Consider the following 21,848-nt stretch of genomic DNA (forward strand, 5'->3'; position numbering starts at 1 on the left):
CGGCCTGCAGTTCTATTCCCCACGGGGGAGCAGGAATTGTGGTTGCTGTCAGGCCAGCAGCCAGGAGGATATTTATAGTTGTAGTGAGTGGCTGCGAGCCCACCCTGGTTCTGGATATGCCGCCCGCCTTAAAGTGTTCTTCAACCAAACCCTGCCCTTGTTGGCCAGACAGTAGTTAATGATAAAGCCGGGAGGACTGCAGGATGTGGCCCGTGTGATAGCCTTGGCGGCTGTCGGCCTGCAGGTGCTTGTGCTTTGTCTGACCTGAACCTCCAGCGGAAGAGCAGGTGTCCCCCCCCACCTCTGTGCAGGGCTGCAGTGGTGTCCTGGCCTTTCCCTGAGTTGGCTCCATTGACATGGTGCTGACGGACCACTCACTGCCCAGAGTCCACTTTCCCTGTGCCACAAGGTCCAGGCGGGGTTGAGATTTATGACACCGAAAGAAAGCGTGGGTCATGAATTTAGCTCATTTCTCCTTGAATTCAGGTCAGATATTTAGACTTGCCTTGCAGAAGGGGCCAAAATCAGGTGACGGTTTGCATATTTTAGCTCCCATTAGCGTATAAGGATTAGAGGAGAAAAGTGAAAGAGTAAGTTCTAACAGGGAAGAACCCAGAATGCAACGTTTTGTTGTCGTTTATGTGATAAAGTATAACATGTGCATTTGTATGAACTGGTGGGTGTTTTGAGGGTGGCGTGATGGTTCATCTGTTAGTTCGCATGTGCAAGTGACAGCAAATGCAGCCTAGACTAGTCTTAATAAGACGAAGACACTAATGGCTGCCATTCTGGGGAGGCCTGGGCAGGGTAGGTTTCTGATCTGGGTTGACCCAGGACTCAAGCAGTGTCCCTGGGACCCTGTTCTTCCTTCCTTATTATTCTTTCTCTGTCAGCTCTTTTCTCATGCAGCCTCTCCCTTGTGGTAGCGAAGTGGCTATGACATATTCTCTCAGGTTCAAGTATAATGAGAAAAATCAAACTTTTTATTTATTTATTTATTTTAGCAGTTACTGTAAAATCCAGAGGGGTCCAATCTGATTTGACCAGCCGAGGCTACATCCTACCCCACAGTCGAATGCAGTGTGCTGATTGGTGTAGCCCCAGTGTTCAGGCAGACTAGGAGGGGGCATATCCCCAGTCCAAAGTCAGTGGTGGTAGGAAGTGGGTGGTGATGGGAGTGGTGAGTACCCAAGCTGGGGAGGCAAGCAGTGCCTACAAAACGATTCTATGAAGTACATGTTGGAGGCTTTGTCCTCTTGCTCTTGGACCTCCTGCATTGTTGCATAATGGTTATCACCTGGGCTTTCAGGAAGGGATACCTTCTGGGTGTGTTTTCTAGGTAAGCCTGGTGTCCCCTAGAAGCTGAGGGCCGGTGATTTTGCTGATGCCCCAGGGATGCTCACTGCAGGATATCAAATTGCAGGAGGTCTTAATGGCTGCCCTGCTAGGTAGCTCCATGGTGTGACATTAGCTGTTAGCTTCCACCATATGCCATTACATCAAAGATTGTGGCTGGGCAGCCATTCTGGACATATGTTTTGTACGTCGCGGAAAACACGTGTTCTGTTTCTCTCTGGCCATTCAGATTCATTTTGGGTGACTGTCCTGTCGGCTTGGGGCTGAGGAGAGGGGAGGGAAGGCTGCATTTTGGCAGCGCTTCAAGCCTGGAGCAGCATCCTGCAGCCAGCACCATAAGCTGTATAATTTGTCCACAGAGGCCTATGCATTATAGAAATGAAAATTCCTTCTCTGACAGCCTTCATTGCTTAGCACGCAGCAATTTGGCTGTCAGAAACAGCTGGCCCTGCAGGGTGGGACAATGGAAAGGCGAGACCAGAGAGAGGCCAGTGCTTACTCAAATCTCCCACTGTGAGAGGATCAGGTTTCGGAGACTGTCATTAACAACAGACTGCCAGGGGCTGCAAGGCGAACTTCCAGGGAGCAGGAGCCTGTGGCTCAGACAGTTAGTGATTTTCCCTTTTTATTTATTTATTTTTTTGCTGAATGGAACAAAAAGATAAATTAAAAATAAACTATTAACCTTCATGGACTCTCCAATTTTGGCGTTCCCTAAATGTTCCGATTGTGCCTTCTACTTGGTCAGGAGCATTTGTGGGAAGGTCAATCCCTTCTAACTTAGGTATAGCAGCTATTGGTGCATTTTAGAAACCTGAAAAAAGGAGTGGAGATGAAGTGCCTAAGGCGTTGCCTGACATCAGCACATTTGAGGTCTGCAACCTTTAGGTTCTACTGATATAGAAGCAATGCTGGAAGGACCCACACTGAGGGCCCATGGAGCCATGTTCAAGCATGAAGTAGAAAGCCCATATATACTGTCCCCACTGCATGTGCTGGGGACAGGAAAGGGACAGGGTTGCTGGGTGGCTTGAGCCACACAGCTCTGCCCTGTGAGTCTGCAGTGTGGCTGGCTCAGTGCATTTTCCTGTATTGATTCCATGACTCACGGAGCATGATCTCAGCAGAAAGCACACTTAAACTACAGAGGAGACAGCTGTCTGTTACAGGAGGACATACTTTCTGGTTTCGGTGGCGCCAATTTTTTTCCTATTAGTTTGTAAACTAGAGATGTACTCACTCACTGGTATTGTCTCATAAAGGGTCTTTTTTATTTTCCTTTTTGAAAAAAAAAGCATTCTTTTAACAATCATCTAAATATTCTTGACTTATTTCACAACTGAACTTCCCATCTAGGAAGCAGTAATATTTTTTCCTTTTTTTTTAAGCTACATGTCAAAATGGGCTCCCCCCTACCTCCCCCCCCCCCAACACACACACACACACACACACACACACACACACAGCAAATGTCTAGAGGAAGTCTAGAGAAATGTGGTGGGAAGCATTTTGCCTTTTTGAAGTGAACAGCATTTCAGAGATATTGGTGGCGCAAGATAAGTTTGGCTATTGGAATTTAGTTGTTGTTCAGTGTGGCTGGAGCTGTATTTCCCCTGTTCCCTCTAAATCTGTTTCCCTTTTATATGATAGAAGCTGAAGTTCCCAGATGTTGTTTGGATTAACGAGTGTGTATGTGGGGAGGGGAAAAAAAAAAGCTTTCTTAATGATAATAACAGAGTCAGACTGGCTGGTTCTGTACTGACAGGAAAATGGAGAGATAAAAACTCCATTAATGGTGTGTGCACTGCCTAAGTAGCCAATAAAACAATGCTGTCCTCACTGGAAACCGGTTCCAGACTGGCAGCGCCCGTGCCAACTGCAGGAGACAACAGCTGCAAAGAGGGGCAGAAGTATTCAGTCAAGGGTCTGTGTTAAGTGACTGGCTTGGGGGCGGTTCTTTTGTTCTCCTCCTCTTCCTCCTTCGTCCTCCTCCTCCTCTTCCTACTTTTGCCCATTTTTCTTGATGAGCCCTTCTTAATGCTCAAGGTTCCAGAAACTGAACCACATCTGATTAAAGCTTAATGGTTACTTGCAGAATGAAGTTGGCTGGCTGGTGGTTTCCAAGCCTATCTTTCTGGGTTAGTTTGATTTTATGACAGCAGAAATTGTTAATTTATATAAAATGTATCCAAGAGTTACTGTCAACGTTTGATAGTTCTAGTTAAGAACCAGGAGAATAGTCACTTGTCAAAGATGTAACACTGTAGTTCCCCCCAAATATCTTTGAATTGCTATGCTTAAAATTAGTAACAAAATTTTTATTTTTTTATTTTTGGTCATATCTCATTTTGGAGAGTGGCAAAGGCTTGGTTAAGTCATGTTCATTCTGTGTGTACTTCTGAGTAAAGCCTTCTGCTCAGACCCTGGGCCAGCACAGCCATGTGCAGGAGCCCTCTAACTTGGGGAACTTACTGTACCTCCTGGCCAGGTGAGCCTCAGGTCGCCAGAAGAGGGAAGGAAAGAGGTGCTAGTTGAGAGGAATAAAAAGGCAGCTCTGAAAATTCAAGAGAGGTGACCTGTCGACCTAAGTCCTGTACTCGTTTCCTGTGAGTTAAAATCTAGTACTCTAACTTTTTACTTTTTGGTGTATGAGGGGGAGAGAGTAGATACATATTTGAGTGTTTACTTTTCTGCCACGTCCTGTGCCACAGAATTTCCATATATGAGAAAGTTGGTATCTGCAGCCTTCCTTTTTCAGGTAAAAGGGACAGAAATCTTGACTAATTAAGTTTCTCAGGGCTGTAGAGTCTGTTCCTCCCATGCTTGGGTGCAGCAGGAATGAAACAAGTGATATAAACCAACAGTATGTTATTGATTGCCCACAATTGCAGTGGACATCCAAAGAGGAGCTGTGGGCTGTGCTTTATCTAGACCCATCAGAATGCTGGTGGTTGGGGTAAGGACACACACTGCTTTTATTTTATTTATGTATTTAAATATGTTTTTATTGATTTGTAGAGAGAGAGAAAAGCAGAGGGATAGAGAGATAGAAACATCGATGAGAGAGAAGCATCATCATGGATAGGCTGCCTCCTGCATGCATCCCATTGGGGACTGAGCCCTGAGCCGGAGTTGAACCAGTGACCTTTTGGTTCATGGGTTGATGCTCAACCACTGAGCCACACTGGCCTGGCCACACATTGCTTTTAAATCCTGGAAGGTCTCTGTGGAGGGGGAGAGACAGTCCTTTATTTTTCAGCACACTCCCTTGAGTGCGTGCCCTTCGTCATGCACACGACTGGGGGTGGGGACTCAGAGCTGAAGAGGACAAAGTCTTGCTGTCAGAGGGTCGCAGCATTTCCTGGTGGGCAAAGCTGGGGGCAGAGGGAAGAAGGATGGGTGTGAATCTTGAGAAGAGTCCCTGGTGCTGGCCTGGCTGGGAGGGAGGCTTGTCCAGGTTACCATCCAGAAATGGAGGGCTTGGAGCTCAAAGTGAAGACGCTGGATACAAGAAGAGGGCAGAGCAACGAGTCATGATTTTAGTGTAACCCGTGTTTCCCTTTAGAAACTACCTGTGGATTGTGAGCGATCTCAAGGATCCTAGCTGCAGACCTCTCTCTCGCAGGCCACTTCCAGCCGCACCACGCGGCCAGTGGCCGCAGTATCTCAAGTGTGGTTTCTTCTCTCTTGTGAGTAAAGATGGCAAAGTGAGATCCAGGCAAAAACTGTGTCTTTAGATAGAGCCTTTATGTTAGTCATTTTTTAAAAAAAAGTATGAGGTGTAGTTTTTCTTTAGATGGCCAACTTGAGAGACTGTTCTGTGGAAATACAATTCCTCAGCGATTCATATTAGATACTGAATGGCCTTTGACATGTCCTGCTTGCACTACTGTGCCAGCTTGTCTTTTTCTAAATGTCAGGCCATCACTGTGTTAATTTCATGTGTTTAAAGGACTTGAGTAAGTTTCTAGATGTGACACTTGGGTTTTCATGTTAGGATTTTATAGTATAAATTATTCCATAGTATTCTTTTTTAAAAAAATACATTTTTATTGATTTCAGAGAGGAAAGGAGAGGGAGACAGAGATAGAAATATCGATGATGAGAGAGAATCACTGATTGGCTGCCTCCTGCACACCTCCCACTGGAGATTTGAGCCCACAATTCGGGCATTTGCCTTTGACTGGAATCGAACCCAGGACCCCTCAGTCCGCAGGCCGACGCTCCATCCACTGAGCCAAACCAGCCAGGACTCCATAGTATTCTTGATAGATATTCACGTATGCATCCATATTGATAAAGAATAGATAAATTATATTAAATTAAAGGTGTTATTGGCTGATTGGTTGGTGGTGACTTGTGTTCAGTTTTCTCTTCATTATAGATAACCCTTGGGGGGATGGAGTCTATATACTTGTCATCAATGTGAAATTTTCCCTTTAGTCTATCCATAAACTTTACTGGTTGAAGGATCCTTGCTTTCACCATTGGTTTTCAGTCCTGCTGTGGGGCAGAGCTGGATTGCAGTCCATTGTGACTATTACAAGTGATTTATTGTTCGTTATGGAAGAAGTTTGACACACTTCAAATCCAATTCCGCAATACACTCTCCTTTGCCTTTTATTATGTCTTCCAGAGTGAGAAAAGAATTGAATTCAAAGGCATGACAAAGTGACTGTATTTTGTAGTTGTTACAATGTAAGAGCTATTAAGAAAAGGAAGGAAATGAGTATCACAAAAGTCAAGATTATGTTTCTGATATTAAGAGCAACATCAATAATAGTTAGGGCTTACCCTTTAAAGGTGGTCATATATCATGTTCTATTCTAAGTGCTTTACATATATTCACTCATTCAATTCTTATAATTAGTCTGGGAGACAGGCACACTTTTTAAAATCTTGATTTTGCAGATGAAATCAATGGGGGCACATTAAGTTATGCACCCAATGCTCTAAGGGTAGCAAATGGCAGGGCCTGAATCCTAACTCAGGCAGTCTGGCTTCAGTTCTTCTTCTTTTTAAAAATATGTTTATTGATTTGAGGGAGGGAGGGAGGGAGGGAGGGAAAGAGGGAGAGGGGGAGAGAGAGAGAGAGAGAGAGAGAAATCTATGTGAGATAGAAACATTGATCAGTTGAGAGAGAGAGAGAGAGAGAGAGAGAGAGAGAGAAATCTATGTGAGATAGAAACATTGATCAGTTGCCCTCCTTCACGTACCTCGACTGGGAATCGAACTGGCAACCTTTGGGTGCACTGGACAACGCTCAGCGAAGTGAGCCACACCGGCCAGGGCCCAATTCTGGGTTTAACTACAGCATAGGGCAGTAAGATGATACTGATTGAGGACACCTTGGCATGGGGTAGGGCATGGAGTGCTGGTAATTTCTTTAAAAAATAAAGAAAATTAGGGCCTTCACTGAAGGTTGTAGCTGCATTTTTAGTATAGTATGTGGATTGAATATATATTCATAAATATGTGTTACATATGTGTGTGTATGTACTGTATCCATGAATTCATACTGTATTTGAGAAATGGCAGTAAACATGTGTGTAAGATAGTTTCTTTACTATTCTTGCTGTTGGATGTATAATAAAACTTACATTTGGGAACCTCTCGTCTCCTGCTAGAGAGAGAACATATTCACATATGGAAGCTATGGAAGCTTTTTCCAACCCTGGCACGCCCCTACTTCCTTGGAATATTCATATTTGTTTGCTCCCCCCCCCCCAAATTACCTTCCATATTGGATCTTGCCTTAACTGAAGGCATTAGGTATTGACTGTGACTCTGAAGGAGGAGTTGAAGCGTGTGTGTGTGTGTGTGTGTGTGTGTGCGCGCGCACACGCGCTCTAAAAGTTTATGTAAAATGATATTTAAAATAAAATAACTTCTAGACATGTATCTGACCCACTCTTCATATGTCCAAAGTGGAAAAACTTGGGAAGGACACCTCACGGTTGTGTTAAACCAGTCTAAATTTGGTTAAAAGTTCTAGGAGTCTAGGAGACACAGTTGAATTTATGCCAGGATGTGTTGTCTTAAAATAAACTTGACTGCACAGCAATGCTGGTAGAACCAACAAAAATGCTGCACATGAAACAACTAAAATGTTAAAAAAAAAAGGTTATTATCGAAGAGTTCCCTTCTCCAATACTTAATGCGTTCAAAATTAGAACTAACAGAAGCTAGCTTTTTCCTTCCTGCCAATTTTAGAAAATAAGCCATTCTTAAACTTCCAGAACAGTATCATTTCCCTCTGGGATTTATGAAATTAAAAAGCAGAATCAGGGAGACAAGTGCTTATGAAATGGATGAGAGTTTAGTGACCTGAAACTCAGTGGAATTTTTCTCAGAGTTGTTGACAGCGTGAAGGGTAAACACAGGCACTTGCGAATGTTTTTATTTCCTTTTTATACTCATGTCGCACTTTCAGCGTCCTGTCTTCTGACTGGAAGAATCCCATCTCAGCGATATTCAGCTCACTTCCCAGCTGCAATGGAGAGCAGTTTCCAGGCGCTTGAACATGCAGTTGAGGAAGACTAGTTAGTTAACCCATCTGTCTCTGGAAGAACTTTGAGTAACAGGATTCTGCTGGGCTGTCGTGTTCCACCTGGGGGAGGACAGGGCTGGTAGCTTGCTAGTCTTCTTAGTGTGTCTTGAATTGCTTTTCAAGGCAAGCAATGTGTGGCATAAAGTTTATATCTTTATATCCTATATAATAAAAGAGTAATATGCAAATTGTTCCCTCAACCAGGAGTTGGACCAGGGGGTGGGGCTGGCCAACCGCTCGTGGCCCTTTCCCCCAGCTGGCCCTGCTTGATCAGAGTGTGTGTGTGTGTGTGTGTGTGTGTGTGTGTGTGTGTACATACACATGTTCATATACACACATTATATGTATTTTTTAAAGGTTTGTCCCCCCCCCCCCCTTAATCTTTGCTTGGACAAATAGAGCACATTTTAAGTGCGAGTAGTGTTATTAAAACCATGATGAAGATTTAATTTCACATTAAATTCTGGGTCAGTTGGGAATTTGGGTTTTGATGGTAAATATAGATTGTATTAATTGTCAGGGAAGTGGCTTCTTAAGAGTTGTAATATCACAAAATGATCGAAAAGCTGATGTTTCAACTTGTGCTGTTGTAAATTAATCACAGGTGTGGAATCTTGAGGCTTGTGATGAAAAGACTGCTAAGGATCAACTTCAGGCATGTTTTATTGTATAGAATTAATCTATAAAAATGAATCTTGGTGCAAAACTATGTGCTCTAATTAATAGCAACTCAAATCAAGAGGCTATAATTCCATTAGTGGACTGAGTGCTTAATGATACTTGAGATTAAAAATATAGAAAATGTCTCTACTTTGTGGTTACTCGCATAAATTACTGAAGTAAGGAATCCAGAGATTTAAGTATGATAGATAATGTAGTCTTGATACTAGCACATGCTCCTGGGAGCGGACTCATCCCCACCTTCCCACTCCTCATCACTCCCACCCCAAAGGATCCTGGGACCTAAAGGAGGATTCTAGAGGGGTTTGCCCTGATTCTAGGTAGGCTGGCTTCTGCCGTGATCTTCACTTGCTACATCCTTCCTGCTTTTGCACCTTCCCTTTTATTTTCTCCCGACACCTAACATTTCCCATCTTAGAGCCTGCTCCATTTTAATTTTCTGCCATGCTACCCTCTGTCTGAGCTGGGTGGTGATTTGCAGATTTTCCGTCTCCTCATCTGCTAGGTGGGTGGTGTTTGCCTGTTTTATAGTTGGGGACTGGAGTTCAGACAGTAACGTGCTCAAGATTCCAGAGCCTGGGAAGTGACAGACATAGGTCCAGCTTCCAAACTGTGTGATTCCAAGCCTCCGGCTCTTCCCACAAAAATGAGTCTGGATACAGTATGTCCCTGTCATTAACAGGCACAGCACAGCATAGACGCAAGGGTTAAAGTTGTACAGAAAAAGGTAGAAGAGCTTTCTGACTAGTTTTTAAAATAATAGTTTTATTGAGTTAGTTCATTTACCAAAACTCCCCCTGTATGGTGTGCAGTTCAGTGGCTTTTAGTAAATCCAGAGTTGTGCCACTGTCATCACTATCTGTTAGAACGTTTCCATCACCCTCAAAAGAATCTATCAGCATGGAAGACTGATTTTTAAAGCTAAAATCACTCAAGTTGAAGTCAAAGGTTGGGCTCCCAATCATCCTGTGACCTGAATGGGACAGAAGCTGAGTTCCTGGACCAGCCCCACAGTGGATACCACTGTTGATTGCCCATAAAGGAATCCTCCAGAGCAGTAAATTCTCAACCATTTTCTTAAAAACATACCCAATTTTGATAAACTCAAAAATCTCACATTCTTCTGCCCATTTCTACTGTGAAAACAACAGGATTTTGACGTTTATTTTCTAAACACATTTATGTTTTGGATTTTTCTAAAATATATCTGCCACCCCCATTATTTTGATTGGAGAATCAGCTGCATCTCAAGACTTCTAGGTCATTTTATTGCAGGTTTGCTTGGACATATTAAATGAATCAGTACAGTCATGATTTGAAATGACTCATGCATTGAGCAATTCCATGTGTAAGCTTAGTGATCCCAGCCAGTGAGTGCTAATAACAGGCAAGTTTATTCCTCGGATCTTCCTACTTAATATTTAACTTGGTCCATTGCCTCCTTTCTGTTACCTTCTTTATGCTTATTAAATTAAGTTGAGTTACAATATATAGCAATTTATACGTTTGTTCTTTTCACTGTGTGGTATAAAAAGGTTGGGGTTGGGAGAAGGGCTGGTGGGGTGGGGAAGACCATTAAGAAGATAGCATTGTCATGAGAAGAACTCATCTTTTCCCCACTCTGGTCCCTGGCACCTTGACTGATGACATCTGGAAGGAAGCCAGTGAGTTAGAGCCCAGCCACGGGAATTGTATCAGGGCCCCGTGCCAAGTGACAATCTCGGGGATAATTTTCTGGGAAAAAAATTAACATTTTTCTTATGAGATGAGGCATCTTCTTTCTTACATTTTATTGACAACATTGAAATTTCCAGTAATATTACAGTGTTAGCATGGCATTGAGTGTTGTTCTCAAGTTACTTTTCTGTATATGTAATTTAGAAAAAGATTGTGCCTATAGTATCAGAGTGGGAATACTTCCTAGTTTCCATATGTAAGTCATTAGGAAGCTAGGGTTTAGAGTACATGTTTTGTTTACACATTGTTTTTTGTAAGAAACACTTTACTTCTCTCTTAGCCTTTATAATTTAGGATTTGAGAGAGTTTTTGTGTGTGTTTTTTTGCTTAGAATTAAAAGCTATGACAACACTGAGAGTGGATTCTGGTAAGCCTGCCTCCCTTTTCCCCATTAGCATAATTTTTATTGTTCATTTCCCATGGAGGGTTTCTCTTATGCTTTGAATTCATTATCATGGTTCACCCATCCATCCATCAACATTTATTAAGGACCTTATGCTTACAAGACTATACCTGATGTTTCAGAGATGAAAAAATACTACTTTGAGGAATCCCCAGATTCACTAGGCAGTGAAATAAATAAAATAAATGAAATGTACCATTTAGATTCTGTGATCATTCAGTTTTGGGATTATAGATGAGGGTACATGTAACTCAGACAGGGTGTGAGCCTGGGGGTTTCAGGGAAGGCTTCCATCAGGAGGTGATTCTTGAGTTGATCCTGAAACATAGCAATTTGTCAGATGGAAGCAAGCATTTCAGGCAAGCAAGTGCAGAGGCAAGAGGTGAACAAGATTGTGGTGTCCTCAGGGAGCTGTAAGGTGTGATTAGGGTCAGGGTACCTGTGGGGTGATGGCTAGATGAGGTTGGAGAGGTCTTGGGCCGGGTCATGGAAATCAGGGAATTTGCACATGCTAAGGAGAGCCATTGACAGCTGAGCTGAGGACAGGCAGCTCAAGGGACATTGACTGCACTGTGGCAGGTACACGGAGGAGATCATGGGAGAGGCAGTAGGAGTGCTGCTGGTGGGAAAAGGTAGGGCTGGGACAAAGGCAGGGGTGGGCTTTGGAAGGTAAATGTCTCCGTCGTAGGATTGGTCATCGGTGGTTCCATTGCCTGAGATAGAACATAAAGGAAGATAAGCAGGTTTGAGGTGGTGGGTGAGGTGGACATGCTCACTTTAGTTTTGTTCATCTAGTTTCCCTGCTTTGGGAACTGGATGTATTCTCATGCCCCTTGAGAGGCTGTATCAATAGACCCCACGGTTATTCTATTCATTTTTGTGTGTTTTCTTACTCAATTATCTTTCAGTTGGCAAATAAATTATTGATACGCAAATCAGATTGAAAGCAACCTACTGTGAGTTACTAACTAAATTGCTAAATAAAATGAGAAATGTTACTCTTACTTTTTTCCTTAATGAATGGGTTGGATGCCGTCTTAGTTGAAGAGTAGGTGGAAAAACCATCTCTAATTAAAGAGGTAGCCTTTCCTGTTAGCGTAATTTTTAAGGAATCCTGCTAGAAATTGTAAAAGAAATGTCTCTAAACAGAGAATCTTTGAGCTGGAGGGAAGCTTAGCACGTTGGGCCACCATTCTCAGTTTATAGTTCAGAAAAAATGAATGCCAGAGAGGATAAGCGACTTCCCAGTCACAGAACTGTAGTAACAGGGCATGTCTAACTCATTAGTTCAGTGTTCTCTCCATCGTACCTTGACGAATCCCTGCGAGAATACCATCAAGATTATAGGGCAGAGTATGAAGAACTCAAGGCTGCTCCCTCAGTGTAGACCCAGAATCTCCTGACTTCTTGACTTTAATCTTATTTTAAATCAACATCACTGTTCATCAGTCAGCAAATACTTGTTGACTATCTAGTATGAGAAGAGATGTTATTATAAAACCAAAAAGATAAATAAGAGACTGTTTTTCTCTTCAACAAACTTGCAGGTTAACTTTTCAGATCACTCATTACAGGACTGGCAATTATGTTATATAAAATGTGTAGCTTGTCGGACATGATTATGGAGGTGTAGTCTGAACACAGACACACAATAACAACAACAAGAAAATAAAGCCATACAATATATTGTTTACTATTTATTTATTTATTTATTTATTTATTTATTTTTACTTTACTCAGTCGTTTTTGTTTGTTTGTTACCTTGTTTTCTCTGCATGGGAGGCAAGCAGTTTCATTCCTAGTCTGGAAATGTCTTTATGCCTGTGGACAGATAATATATTGAACCAAACAATTAGAAAAAGAATGCTGATGCCTTTTATTCAGTTTCTTCTCATTGAACCTAATTAGGGAAAGTGATCTGGTGAAAATTTTATTTAGATTGCTAAGTGGCATAAATATTTGCAAGAGGGCATTGGAGGAATGGTTTTTAAAAGCTTTATTGTAGCATCCCTCTTCAATATATCTGGAAATTTCTGTAGATACAGTTTTGAAAAACTTAACTTTAATTTGGAGTAGTTGTTTAGTTGACAAATGTATTAAGAAAACGTATTGCCATTCTAAAGTAAAGACTGCCTTTATGAAGTAGTACTTTTTCTATAAGGCTTGATATATTTCTTTATGTTTCTTGTGTTAACCTGTTTCACTCAAATAAGAGTATTTGGAACTTTGTGCACTGTTTTGAATTTAAGTCCAGGGTAGAAACTTAGCCATTTACTGATAAAGAAGTTTTCTTGACCAAATTTATGAGCTTGAATTTGTTAATGCTTTTGTTTTCTTCTGTAATTTTAAGCTTCGTTCACGTCACAGATACCTAAATAAGTTTGGTGTGACGCCAGAGCCGGCTTTGGGCATACAGGAGGATGTTGGATGCAGGGTCCCTACTGTGAAGAAGCTCCCCATAGAAGCTTTGCTAATATCTATCAGTCTAGTGGTCTAGTGAGGGTATGTATACGCAGGAACCCCAGCGCAAAGGTTAGGAGTAACAATGCAGACACCCCTTTAGAAAACCAGAACATCTGGTCTGGCCCTGTGGGTGGCATCCCTGTGAATGCTTACAAAGTGCTTTGAGATCATTAGATGATGAAAGCCTTTACAGCATTCTGTGTGAGGGTAATCATCAAGGATTACATGCTACTGAGAGACCTCAGATAAAACGCAGTGTCTCCCGGTGATGAGAGCGCTGGAGTGCTGCGGAGTGGGAGTGGGATCCACACACATACAAGCTGCACCCAGGACACTGAGAAAGACCAGCCAGTTACCAGGGAAATCTGGTTCTGTTTTGGGAGGAGTGGGTTGGGAGGATGGAAGAAATGGCTTGTTCCTCCTTTGTTACCTCTGCCTATTCTCCATCCCTCTCTACGTAAGGTGTGCTAATTCCTTCTTCAGAACCTTTTTGAGACTTAGATACAGCTGGGGTAGAGCCACTTGGGTTTGGGCTGGTGGGGTGTCTTGAAACTCAGAACTCATCCAGGAGTTGACATGACTCCATGGAGCAGCCACAGACTCATGAACTGGGTGAGGACTCACAGGATTTGAAAAATTAACACCTACGGGAGGAGGGAAGATAGGAAAATAAGGGGGGAAATGTGACAGATCCATTGAATTTCTTTATTTAGCTACTAACTGCTCCACAAGGTCTACTATGCAATTGGTGACGTTAGCTGACCAGAAATGCTCCTTCCTTTCCAAACTGGTTAACAGAAGACACCATTGGGCATTGTGTAGGGAAAGAAATAAGAAAAGAAAAGGAGAAGGCAGGAAGGGAGAAGGGAGAGAATGCGTGAATTATGTGGGATACCTAGGAGTGAGGTGTGTGTTTCTTTGTCTCCCTGTCTGTCTTTTGTTGAATCTTTTCCCTGAAGTCACACCTCCTGTCTAGTGGGAGTTGACAAAAGGGAATTCTATTTTAGACTCGAGCCTTCCCATCTGGTGTCTGGATTTCTTCTAAGTTGCCACTAGTGGGGTGATGAGTACGGGGCATTATTTCTTCATGTTCTTCTCTTGCACAGACCTTTATATTTATTTAAAAACTGCTATTTTTTATGAGACAAAGTGGTCAAATTTTGACCTTTCTAAATGACTCAACCTAATCAATTCTCATGATTCTCAGTCTTCATCATTGCTCCTTAACTATTGTGTTTATAGTAATAGTTCCCACTTATTAGCAACCACTATATGTGATGTATGTCACATGTGGCAACTCTACAAGAAAGTCATGGTGCCCATCTGGCCTGTGAGAGACTTGGCTCCCACAGGTGGCCCAAGATTACATGTCTAGTGATTGGCAGTGCTGGGATCAATCCAGGACCTTTTGGTTCAAGCCTAGAACCCTCTTAGTGCTATAGAATCCCACAGCCGTTGTTCCCTTAAGTTTTCTCCTGGATCCTTGTGCTTCATCTTTCTAGCACAAATAAATGAGTCTTTGGCTGGACAGATGAATGGATTCAGATGAGGATGTTTGAGATTATACATATTAGAGGCCTGGTGCATGGATTCGTGCACCAGTGGGGGTCCCTCGGCCTGGCCTGTGCCCTCTCACAATCTGAGACCCCTCGGGGGATGTCGGACTGCCGGTTTCGGCCCGATCCCTGCAGGCCAGGCTGAGGGACCCCACTGGTGCACGAATCCATGCACTGAGCCTTTAGTATGCATATAAGATCTTTGGTTAATCTCTTCTCACCCCCCCTTCCCCCTTCCCTCTGAGATTCATCAGTCTGTTCCATGTTTCCATGCCTGTGCGTTGAGTGTCTGCCCCCTGGTGGTCAGTGCATGTCATAGCTATTGGTCGAATGGTCACTTAAGCATATATATATATATATATATATATATATATATATGTGCTTAATTATACTCACTTCTGTCATAATCCACAGTGAATGCTTCTCATTTCAGCCAAATTATAATTTAAATTCTGGAGGAGAAAGGGGCTCCGATACTTGGGCCTTAAATCTGTTCCTGGGGCCAAAGCATTAGGAAATCTCCTTGTCATCCTGTCTCCACTTTGGCTGGTCTTCTCTCTAGGCTTTGAGAGAAACCTTAATCTTTTCCTTAAAAGACCCTGGAGACTTTGTTCTTCTTCATGCCTGCCTTCTCTCCACACCTCTTTTTCTCCATTCTTTAAAAGTTAGTGAGTTTGACCCCTACTTGATATTTAAATATATACCTGAGAAAATAGTGTTTCCAATGCAGAACTTCTTCCCAGGGTTTCTTTGAGCATTTCTAAATTCTGAAAAAAACACACAGAAAAAACAGTTAATAAGGTAAATAGGGAAAAGTGTTGTAATTCTCCCGTGAGAATTAAACAATCAACAGAGTCATTTGTAGAGCTGAGGAATCCACTGAGGTCAAGTTGAAAGCTAACCTATGGAGTTGAAGGATAAGACTGACATTTCCCAGATCCAGGCAGGACAGGATGGGAGCCCAGAGGAGAGAATCGGTCATGATTACTGGTAGATGTTGATGTTGCTATGTTGTAGATTACGTGGCCCCGTCTGCTGCTCCTGGTGAGTCATCCATGCAAATAAAATAATATGTTTATATGTACAGCATAGAGTACACAAATCCTATGAGTAGTATTCCAAGAAATACGTTTCCGAAACAAAATAAGTCTTTAAAATGGCCTTTTCAACATGTGATTCTGGGTAGTGCTATTAACTTTGCTTGTACATCCAAATGCAGGTTATTGCAGGGGTCAACACACTTTTTCTCTAAAGGGTCAGAGAGTAAATATTTTAGGCTTTGCAAGCCATATGGACTTTGTCACAACTATCCGCTCTGCTGTTTCAGTGTGAAAGCAGCTATAGACTATACATAAAATACACAAGTGGGCTGTGTTCCCATAAAAGTTTTACTTACCAAACAGACTGAGGGCTGGATGGGGCCCGCTGTTGGACTACTACCCAGGGCTGTTCACTGGCATTTTCTGGCATTCGAATATTTGTTATAGGCTACAATTCTTTGTAAATTCTATTAAGTTTTTTCTTACTTATTTAACAATGATGTTTAGATATCCATAATAATGAGTAAGAAATATTGGGAAGTATTTTAAGAATAACTTATAATTGGAGGGATTCCAGAGAAATTCCTGGGAATTCTCACTTCTCATTCCCAAGTCCCAAAGGTTAATGCCTGTTGTATTTATATTTCTGATTTGGAAGCACCCGGAGAACAGGATCTGCGGTATCTCCCTGCTCCTCCGTACTTCCTGGTTCAATCAGCAGTTATCTTTTCCCAACGTTAAGTGGCGCTCCCTGTTCTTTGTGCTGTGTGGTGTCCCCTGAGTTTATCAGTTGTCTGCGGCATATGACCTACTTTCTTTCCCACTGGGAGATTGGGCAGCTTGGAAACCAGCTGAATTCTCCAGAATTACTAATAGATCAAACTTGTTTTCCCCCCCAAATCCAAGTGCCTGGAATAGATTATTCTTCAAGGATACACAACATTTTATACTCATTTGTAGTATCGTGCAGGTGATTTGTGTTATTGTTTGGGATTTATGTTTTTCTGCCACGGTTTTAGCACTTCTCTTATTCTCTCAGGGGTAGAAAACAGGAACGGGAACTAAGAATGTCTGCTATGGCTCTGGATGGTTTGGCTCAGTGGATAGAGCGTCGGCCTGTGCACTGAAGGGTCCCGGGTTCAATTCCGGTCAAGGGCACATGCCTGGGTTGGAGGCTTGATCCCCAGAAGGGGCTGTGCAGGAGGCAGCTGATCAATGATTCTCTCTCATTGTTGATGTTTCTATCTCTCTCTCCCTCTCCCTTCCTCTCTGAAATCAATAAAAAATGTATTTTTAAAAAAAGAATGTCTGCTATGAGCATTCACTTCAGTTCTTGCAAACAGTCAAGGTGGAAGTTAACTTACTGGTAATTAATAACACAGATTTGAGAGTCAGCAAAACTTGGATTCTTGGATTTGCCACTTACTTAAAAAGTGTGATCTTGGACAGTTTTACCTAACCCATTTAACATTGCTTTCTTATCTTTTTTTTAAAAAAAATGTTTTTATTGATTTTTAGAGAGAGAGGGAGGGAGAGAGTTAGAGAGATAGAAACACCATCCATAGGCTGCCTCCTGCACATCCGCTAATGGGGATCAAGCCCGCAACTAGGGCATGTGCCCTGACTGGGAATTGAACCAGCGACCTCTTGGTTCATGGGTCGGCGCTCAACCACTGAATCACAACGGCTGGGCTTATCTTTCAAATGGGAATGTACTATCTTCCTCTCAATTTTTGTGTTGTTAGGATTAAATCGGATAAAACAAATGAGGTTAAGCACCGTTCTAGAACCAAAGGCTCACTAAATGATAGCTGGCATTATGAGTAACACTCGAAGATAGGAGGTATTTTGTGTGTCCCATGGGAAAGGAAACTGAAACACAGAGGTGAAATGATTTGTGGAAGCTCACATTTAGGAGGTTGGAAAACTGGGTGTGGCTGTTTCCTCAGTCCCTGCGCTTGCTAGCATGTGCTGCTGCCCATAGTAGTGTCAGTTAGTGGTAATCCTACAGCAAGATACACCAGATTGATTTGGGTTGTGGGGTTTGAGTGGCTAGAAGAGAAAGTATGGTGTCAGGTGTGCATTATGATTTGATACTTGTATATATTGTAAAATGATCACCACCATACGTCTAGTTAACATCGGTCATCATACGAGGGGTGATGTCTTGAAAGGCCAAGGATTTGCAGTATTTGGAAGCCATGATTTCTAGAGGCCAAGGATACAGTTGTGGCTAAAAAGTTGAAAGAACTTGCCCTGAATTTTTTTTTTCCTGTTGCTTAGCTGCTATGTTGACTGCCAAAAACTCGTTTGATTTTAAGTGCCTTTTATGCTTGCCTGTTAGTCAGCTCCCATCATTTGACAATGACTCAAGGTATGTTCTTTTAAATTGTATTACACAAAAAGGTAGTGCTGTGGTAAGCCTGCAATTGGAGTTGGATTTCTCCTTTTCCCCCTCCTCACACTCAGCCTCCACCACTTCCCAGGAATGTGCCTCTGACCTTTATGGGTCACATTTTCACAGGGCACGAGGCATGATTAGCTGCCAATAATTAAACCTCCATAGCCAAACACATGAGTTGGCTAAGGTTTTGGAAGAAAACTCAGCTCAGTGAAAGTTTTGTGACATGTTGCTGGAGTTTGCTATATAGATACTTATTTTATAGCACTGATTTTAATGGGTACATTGGTGTCTTTAAAAAAATTATTTTAAAAATCACACTTGGGGGTTTGAACATGACTGTTCTACACTACCTTTCAGGCTCTGCCAAGCTTGCTTACTGGCATCAAGGGTGTTTGTGGGGAGATTGGTTCTCACTAGGACGTTTGAAGAGTTAAGTGTCCAGAATTTCCTCTCAACTTGAGCTCCCAGGTTACCAACCTGAGTTCTTCCTTGCAGGACACCACGGTTTTGACTTCCATTCATGGGGTGAGAGCTGATGAATTTTAAAACAGATATGAAATTATGTTTAATTTGGAGACATGATATTTATTCAGTAGCTCTTGAACATCAACTATATGCTAGATGCTAGGTTCTGTGGAGAAAGGATGTAGCAGCAGCAGAAGAATATGTGACCCTCGTCTAGTATAAATTAGATAAATTGAGATAAACTCAGGTCAAGGCAGAGGATTAAATGCCAGGTTGAGTCATATACGCTATAAGTACCAGCGGAATTAGGGTGGAAAGATCTGGAAAGTAGAAGTATCACTAGAGAAAGCTGAACAGAGGCAGGAGAACCTGGACATAGTTTTGAAGAATGAGAAGGTGGTAGGGCTAGGGAAGTAGACGCACCTTTGTAATTTTTTTAAAAGTCCATATTTGGGTTTTAAAAACAGAATTAGAAAAATATGCACCAGCATTTTCTTATTTTCTTGCTTATCTCAACCTGCTCCTAAACAGTACGTACCTATAAATTAGACACGGAGGGCCCTGGGCAGGGCAGCTTAGCACTGGCCCTCTCCTAAAATGCAGTTGGTCTTTGGCAGCGGGAAAAGCAACTTCAGTGTGAATCTGCCAAATTTCCCTGGCCCAGCATCTTGGAAAATACCAGGATTTCAACAGTTTGTTCTGAAACTCAAGGTTTGTGAATGCTGCTTAGCTGATGAATTTGTTTTTAAGGATGTCCATTCTGTAAATGAATTTTTACTCTTTAACTTCACTAAATGATTGTTGAAAATGTCATATTTCTGGTTGACCTTTCTATAGAGGTGTGTGTGTGTGGGGGGGGGGGCGGTGTTTGTATGCCTTATTTTTATTGCACCTTACAATTTTAAAATCAATTTGATCATGAGCTTCAATTTGAACCGAAGCGAGGACAGGTTTGACATTATTTGTAAAAGCATTTCCTTGAATTTCAAGGTTGATGTGATTTTCCTTCCAAATAATTATTGAGGAATGCTGCGTTTTGGGCTTGTTTTCTGCTTAGATGTATTTACGTGAAATTTTTCTTGGCAACATGTTCCTTGAGGTTAAAAAAAACAGCAGTGTTTTCCGAAAGGAGAAAGTTTTTTCAGTGTTTTGTGTCACTTAACTATTCGAATGGGAAAGTTTGGTTCTAATAAAAATTTCCTCTTCCTTTGGCCAATGTTGATGTTTTGAAAGTCTTCCTAAAGGAAAAGGGAGCCTGGGAGGCTTTTTGTTTTTTGTTAGTTATCTAGAGCCCCCTTCCCTTCCGCTGTGTGCTCCTTTTCCATCATTGTTTTATGAGCCTTTGAACTAGATCTATCGGCAGCTGAGAATGGTACTTGAAAATGGACCAAAACCAGATTGTTTGTGGGTGGACAACAAGAAACTAGTTGCTCGGGTACATGGGATGCCTCTCAAGTGACCGGGCGTCCAGAAGAGACTTTCACTCCATTCTCTGCACCGCTTGAGCTTTCTATTTTCAAACCAACTACATATAACAATTAATATATGCAAAGCCCTTGGTTTTATTTGTTTGTTTGTTTTGTAATGATATATGGGATTTAAAAGAACATGATCTTGAAATTTACCAACTGCAGGCCTTCCTTGGTTTTGTGTCATGTGGAAAATTATTTGAGAGCAGTATGGATCTATGACAGTGATGGCGAACCTTTTGAGCTCGGCGTGTCAGCATTTTGAAAAACCCTAACTTAACTCTGGTGCCGTGTCACATATAGAAATTTTTTGATACTTGCAACCATAGTAAAACAAAGACTTATATTTTTGATATTTATTTTATATATTTAAATGCCATTTAACAAAGAAAAATCAAAAAAATGAGTTCGCGTGTCACCTCTGACACGCGTGTCATAGGTTCACCATCACTGATCTATGACCTCAACATACTGCATGCCCGTGTTTTTCAACCCGTCCCATACTTGCTTTAACTGTAAATAAGCTTTAGTTTTATGGTCCCAATTGAAAGGCTTGTCAAGTATGCACTTCCTTTAGCCAGTACATTCCCAACTGCAGCATTTTCTTTTGCTTAGACGGTTTTTCTTTCTTCTTCCCCTCTGCAGCGCCGAGTCACTTGTGAGCATCGCCTTGGAGCTCCTGGGGATTTCTCATTATTCCAGGAGATTCCAGGCGCACGCCTCCCTCCCCACGTCCCTGGTGAACTAATGAGCGAAGCTCTGCACAAGAGCACAGCGCTTGAAGGACGGCAGGAAGAGATGACCTGGAACCAGCTCTAAGGTAGCTGCGTCAGCTTCCCCAGGAGCTCTCAGAGCAGCATTGCTGGAACCAGCAGTAGAGCCATTTCAACAAATCACCTCTTTTAATGCTCTTTGGCAGAGATCAAATCTACACGGTAATTTCTTAGCCACAATGATCATTTCTTCGGTTTATATGAATGTAATATAAGAAAGTTTAGAATCAGCCTTAATTCTTGCATGGCCTTGAAGGTAGGCTTTTTTTTTTAATGGAGCTGCACAGTTATTCTTCAACTTTGGCCAAGTTGTTCAACTACTACCATTTCCCTACATGTAAAATGCTTCTGCCATTCTTTTCACCTTATAGGTCACTCTTCTTCCCTCCCCTGCCCTTTTAAATAAACTTTATGTTTTACAGTAATTTTAGGTTCATAGCAAAATTGAGCAAAGAGTATAGAGAGTTCTCATATACCCTGTCCCCATACAGGCACAACCTCTCCCACTATTAATGACCACATCAGAATGGTGCATTAATTACAACAAATGAACCTATATTGACACACCACCACCCAAAGCCATAGTTTATATTAGGGTTTGCTCTTGGTGGTGTGCATTCGATGGGTTTGGGCAAGTGTATAATGACATGTATCCACCATTATTGTATCATACAGAATAGTTTCACTGCCTTGAAAATCCTCTGTGCTCCACCTTTTTCTCAGTCCGCACCCCAGCCCCTGGCAACCACTGATCTTTGTATTATCTCCATACTTTTACCTTTTCCTGAACTACATTTTAATATTATGCTCCCTGTGGAGTCTTTTGAAATCTATGGACAGAAGTCTTGCCGTCAGGATGAAATGCCGTTCAGGTTGTGTTAAGCTATGGAGGTAATAAGACAAATACATGCTTTAGACTAGAGTCTAAAATGTTTCTGAGGGGAGGCCTTA

General features: G+C 42.0%; 1 protein-coding gene across 4 annotated transcripts in view; it reads left to right on the plus strand.

Annotated features, from left to right (window-relative positions):
• The window catches only part of ACVR1 (activin A receptor type 1), a 123,858-nt gene that overhangs the window by 31,249 nt on the left and 70,761 nt on the right, over positions 1–21,848 (plus strand). For 2 of the 4 annotated variants that reach the window (XM_023756105.1, XM_014457986.2), the window contains exon 2: positions 20,770–21,059. The gene's annotated coding sequence lies outside the window, so the exon portion shown is untranslated. Of the gene's footprint in view, positions 1–13,205; positions 13,230–20,769; positions 21,060–21,848 lie in introns of those variants that run through there. The other 2 variants (XM_006091243.3, XM_023756103.1) reach the window with 2 other exon arrangements.

The sequence above is a fragment of the Myotis lucifugus genome, unplaced genomic scaffold (genome assembly GCF_000147115.1).
Source record: "Myotis lucifugus unplaced genomic scaffold, Myoluc2.0 scaffold_89, whole genome shotgun sequence".
NCBI lineage: Eukaryota > Metazoa > Chordata > Mammalia > Chiroptera > Vespertilionidae > Myotis > Myotis lucifugus.